The sequence below is a fragment of the Heterodontus francisci genome, chromosome 1 (genome assembly GCF_036365525.1).
Source record: "Heterodontus francisci isolate sHetFra1 chromosome 1, sHetFra1.hap1, whole genome shotgun sequence".
NCBI lineage: Eukaryota > Metazoa > Chordata > Chondrichthyes > Heterodontiformes > Heterodontidae > Heterodontus > Heterodontus francisci.
Genome location: NC_090371.1, coordinates 120,549,686 through 120,555,685, shown reverse-complemented (window position 1 = coordinate 120,555,685; position 6,000 = coordinate 120,549,686).

The following is a 6,000-nucleotide window of genomic DNA, read 5'->3' as shown; positions in this document are numbered from 1 at the left end:
GGAGCAGGTTTGATTGAGGGTTGTGGTTTCTCAACAACCCGGCAGGTCTTGCAAATGTTAACCACATCCTTGTCGATTTGAGGCCAGTAGAAGTGTCAGCTTATCTGGGCCTGGATCATTGATACGCCTGTGCCCAGCCATAGGGATTTCACGGGCAATCTTAAAAATCGCCCTATGCTATTTAGGGGGGACTACAATTTGGTGGACCACTGTCCACTCCTCCTCTGCAGGTCACTGCAGAGAACTCCATTTTCTTATTACTACTCTATTTTTGAAGTAATAACATTCAGGCATTTTCTCTGCCTCTGCCACAGAACAGGTGGTCTGCTCTATTCTTTTTAACTCAGGGTCTGCCTGCTGGGTTTCAATTAAAGATGATTTGACTGTATACTTCCTTCTCTTCCCCTAAATCTCCAAAAAATGTTTCAGCCAGCTAGACCTCGGGGTAATCTGGCTGAATTACTGGCTCAGCTGGCTCTGGTGGAGCTTACTTAGCCATGGACCTAGTTACCACACAGTCAGCGAATATTCCAGGGACGCCTCCGGTACTTGTTCTGTCTCCTTGGCCTCATTTGGCTGGTCTCAGACCACTGGGGCTGCTGCTCCGTGATTACAACAAACCACTATGGGTACAGGTATATGTTGGCAGATTTATTAAGTAGTTTATATTCAGTGCAAAGAAGTAATACTTAACAAAGACAATAGTCACAGTCTGTTTCTCAGAACCTCGGCAGTAGTCCTCCGAGTGACAGTGGCGTGGTCTCTCCTTCTCTTACTGTTTTCTGTTGACTGCAGATTCTCTTCTTTCTTCCTCTGGATTTTTCATGCTGCTTCTCATGTTTCATTGGCTGTTCTTTTATACCCTTTTTGGCCATCAGACCACCTTGCAGTTAATCCTATGGTTGGTCCAGGCCCTGTGATGTCAGATACTACCCTACTCTAATTGGGGCTTAATCAATAAAACATTGTGTCAATAATTGAGATAAAAACCTATGATGAGTTCTATTCATTACAGTTGTTATCTCCTTGGACAGTATGAATTTGTACAGGAATTGATTCCTTTTTAGCCAAGCTACTGAATGTTATCAGTACATATTCTGCTGACTTTGTGTTACAGTGACTTACAAAATCCTACTGACACCGAGCTTCCTTAAAAGTTTAAGACTTTGTTTTTAAATTTAATACTTTTAAATTAAAGCCCATTCATTTTAGCATGATTCTTAATTCATTAATTACAACTCAATCTAGGTCCATTGCTTTGTAATCATTGTTCCTCGACGGGTTACTACTTAATACATTAATCTGATTAATACTGTTGCTGATACAAGACACAAAAATGACTTCTTTGGTCATGTGCAAGTATTAAGATGGCTTACTTGACAGTGTTAGTTATTAGAGGATACAGTGTGAAAATGGTCAAGTTAAGCTAAAATCTAGCTTCCCAAACCTACTTACACTGCTACCACCCTATCTCCAGCCAAATCACTGCCTAGCAGCAAATCTATTCTGACTACAAGCAGACTATGAACAATCCCTATTGTAACTGGTCCAGATACAAGGTCACGCTGCAGGTGGACCCAATATGAGCGAGCTCTCTGGTGGAAAGGTCATACCTTACCTAGCATTAAGGGTTGAGTGGCCCCTGTATCTCAGAGCAGCACAATGGATTTGCCTGTCTCATTAGAGGGGTATGGGGACACCTTTGCCTTTAAAACAAAATCCTGATTAAGTTCAGGAATCCTTTCTACTTCTGTCACATCTGGTGGTTTTCTTTGAGGGGTCCTTACTGTGGTTAAGGTCAGCCTTGCTGCCTGCTTGGGCACTCTTTTTCAGGCTAGCTCTGTGAACTCCTACAAAATTTACTGGCTTCCCATTTAACTACCAGCAGTAAGCTTTCACATGCCCTGTTTTAATACAATGGGAATACACAGGACTGCGGAAAACATTCCTGCCCTCCACACTTTCGTTCCTTATTGGTGGAGGGCTTCTTGCATTCTCACCTTTGGTTCCCTTTTCACTAGCAACCCATATTTTATTATCCCACTTTCCATCCTTCCCAAACCTCTGAAAATTATTATGGAAGGGTTTTCCCTGAAAAAAGGATTTATGAGTGAGCACATAATCGACTGCCATTGCAGCAGCTACTCTTACCCTTGTAATTCTTTGCTCCTCAATACAAGTCCTTTTTTTAAACGATTCATGGGACGTGGGTGTCAGCGGCAAGGCCAGCATTTGTTGTCCATCCCTAATTGCCCTTGAGAATATGGTGGCGAACTGCATTCTTGAACCGCAACCACAGTGCTGTTAGGGAGGGAGTTCCAGGATTTTGATCCAGCAACAGTGAAGGAACGATAATGTATTTCCAAGTTACAATGGTGTGTGACTTGAAGGGGAATTTGCAGGTTGCGGTGGTCCAAAGCGGCTGCTGTCCTTGTTCTTCTAGTTGGTAGAGGTCGTGGGTTTGGAAGGTGCTGTCAAAGGAGCCTTGCTAAGTTGCTGCAGTGCATCCTGTAGATGGTACACAATGCTGCACTGCGCGTTGGTGGTGCAGAGTGAATATTGAAGGTGGTGGATGGGGTGCTGATCAAGCGGGCTGCTTTGTCCTGGATGGTGTCAGGCTTCTTGAGTGTTGTTGGAGCCGCACTCATCCAAGCAAGTGGAGAGTATTCCACAACACTCCTGACTTGTGCCTATAGATGGTGGACAGGTTTTGGGAAGTCAGGAGGTGGGTTATTTACCACAGAATTCCCAGTCTCTGACCTGCTTTGGTAGCCACAGTATTTATGTGCCTGCTCCAGTTCAGTTTCTGGTCAATGGTACCCCCCAGGATGTTGACAGTGGGAAATTCAACTATGGTAATGCCGTTGAATGTCAAGGGGAGATGATTAGGTTCTCTCTTATTGGAGATGATCATTGTCTGGCACTTGTGTGGCACCTATGTTACTTGCCACTTATCAGCCAAGCCTGAATATTGTCCAGGTCTTGCTGCATATGGACAGGGACTGCTTCAGTATCTGAAGAGTAGCAAAACATCATACAATCATCAGTGAACATCCCCAATTTTGACCTTATGATGGAAGGAAGGTCATTGATGAAGCAGCTGAAGATGGTTGGGCACAGGACACTACCCTGACGAACTCCTGCAGCAGTGCCCCTGGGCTGAGATGATTGGCCTCCAACAACCACAACCATCTTCCTTTGTGCTAGGTATGACTCCAACCAGTGGAGAATTTACCCCTTGATTCAGATTGACATTAATTTGGCTAGGGCTCCTTGATGCTACACTTGGTCAAATGTGTCCTTGATAACCAGGGCAATCACTCTCAAATCACTTATTGAGCTCAATTCTTTTGTCCATGAGGTCAGGAGCCAAGTGGCCGTAGCAGAACTCAAACGGAGCATTAGTGAGCAGATTATTGCTATTTAAGTGGTACTGGAAAGGACTGTGGCCGACACCTTCTATCACTTTGCTCATGATCGAAGGTTGGTTGATAGGACGGTAATTGGACGGATTGGGTTTATCCTGCTTTTTCTGGACAGAACATAACTGGGCAATTTTCCACATTGTTGAGTATATGCCAGCGTTGTAGCTGAACTGGAACAGCTTGGCTAGGGGTGCAGCTCGTCTGCAGCACTACAGCCAGGATGTTGTCAGGTCCCACAGCCTATGCCGTTGCCAGTGCCTTCAGTTGTCTCTTGATATTATGTGGAATGCATCGGATCGGCTGCCAACTGGTATCCTGTGATGCTGGGGACCTCAGGAGGAGGCTGAGATGGATCATCCACTCAGCATTTCTGGCTGAAGACGGTTGCGAATGTTTCGGCCTTTTCTTTTGCACTGATGTACTGGGCTCCTCCATCATTGAGGATAGGGATATCTGTGGAGCCTCCTCCTCCTGTCAGTTGTTTAAACGTCCACCACCATTCACGACTGGATGTGGCTGGACAGTAGAACTTTGATCTGATCCGTTGGTTGTGGAGTTGCTTAGCACTGTCTACTGCACGCTGCTTATAGAGTCATAGAGAGATACAGCACTGAAACAGGCCCTTTGGCCCACCGAGTCTGTGCCGACCATCGACCACCCATTTCTACTAATCCTACATTAATCCCATTTCCTTCTCACATCCCCACCTTCCCTCAATTCTTCTACCAGCTACCTACACTAGAGACAATTTACAATGGCCAATTTACCTATCAACCCGCAAGTCTTTGGTATGTGGGAGGAAACCAGAGCTCCTGGAGGAAACCCACGCGGTCACAGGGAGAACTTGCAAACTCCGCACAGGCAGTACCCAGAACCGAACCCGGGTCACTGGAGCCGTGAGGCTGTGGTGCTAACCACTGCGCCACTGTGCTTCTGCTGTTTGGCACACAAGTAGGCCTGCATAGTAGCTTCACTGGGTTGATAATATTATTAGGCATACCTAAAAATGAGTTAAGGGAGATTCTATTTTTATATTCTTCGCGTAAAATGACTTTTCTCAAATCTTCATATGATTGGTCTAACTTGAGAGATCAGATCCAGTGATTGAAAGCTATAAGTTTAACTCTTTCAAATTCAATAAAGATTTGAGCAGGTCTTTTCCTAGCATTTCAAAGCTGTTGCCTATAGGTTTCAGGGACCAACTCATATGCATTTAAGATAGCAGTTTTAGTCTGGTTGTAAGCAGAAGAAAGCACTTCTGCTAACGCGCAATGAGCTTCACGAGCTCTACCCACCAATTTTCCTTGTAAGAGAAGGGTCCAACATTCATTTGGCAATCTTAGTCTGGTAGCTAATTTTTCGAAGGCGATAAAATAGGACTCGACCTCATCATTAAATTTTGGCACTAATCACGAATGTCTCAAAACACCAAAGTTTTGTTCCGAATTGAGTATAAGGTTTGAGTGGCCGGTGCTATTGCTGTCTGCTCAGTTTTCCACAGTTTCGATGTCAATTTTCTTCCTGTTTCTAAATCTCTCATTCAATCTGATTGTTCAGAATCCCAGCTTTAAACCCCCAATTTGTTACGGATAGGTGGTAAGTGGTGTGGGCAGCTTCCACTTTTCACCTCCCAACTGACCACAATCGTTCCCTGAATGCTTTTAGGATCAAATAAATAGACAAATAACAGGTTTTCTTGTAGGATAAAAAAAACCTCTTTTTAAAACAACTCCTGAAATGGTCTCAAACTTTACCCACTCATACATTCACACACATACATACATACACAAGAATAGATACAGGGAAAAGATGTAATTTAAAGTACAATGTGATATAAGAGTTCGTGGTTTACAGAATATTGTTGAGTCTTCGTGGGAGGAAAGTCTGTTTAAAGGTGCAGGCCTGGTTGTTTGCAGTCTTAAACTTGGTGAGGTGTTGCAGACTTCTGGTGGTTAAAACTCAATCCAAAGTTGGTGGTGTGAATTTGGTTTACCTTCACAGATGGAGAGTCTCAAAGTCACTTCATAATTTCGCTGCTGTAGTGGTTGTTCAGTTCTTGTTCAGCAGAGTTCTTCTGTTTAGCTGGGTCTGTGGTCTTGGCTTGATCTCCCTCTCTCTCTCTCCAGAGGGTTACCTTTTAACATCAAAATCCATCACATTTGAGTTTCTGTTAGGTGACACATGGCCCTCTCCCCTGGTGTGGTCACACAATGGTCCACAATATGGAAATCATGGCTATCTATTGATGTCTGAATGGGGATCATTCTGTGATTATTGTGCGACTTCACCCCTATTCAATTTGGTTTGAGCTGCATGTCAGTCTGTCTCCAGAACCTTTTGTTAGTTCATTCATGTAGATAGGAGTCATCAATATGCAATGGTGCTCCTTTTAATGTCAATGGGTTCTCCCCAGAGCTATTTGAGACGAGGTTAAGGAGTTTCATCCTCAACAGACTGAGGTATTTCCAGTACAGAAGGGGTATGTGACCGCTACTCCATTTTGTCTGTGGTACAAGTGTCCAAGTTCCTGTTGTTCACTTTAATAGTTGATGTTGTATTTTCATAATTCCTCCAA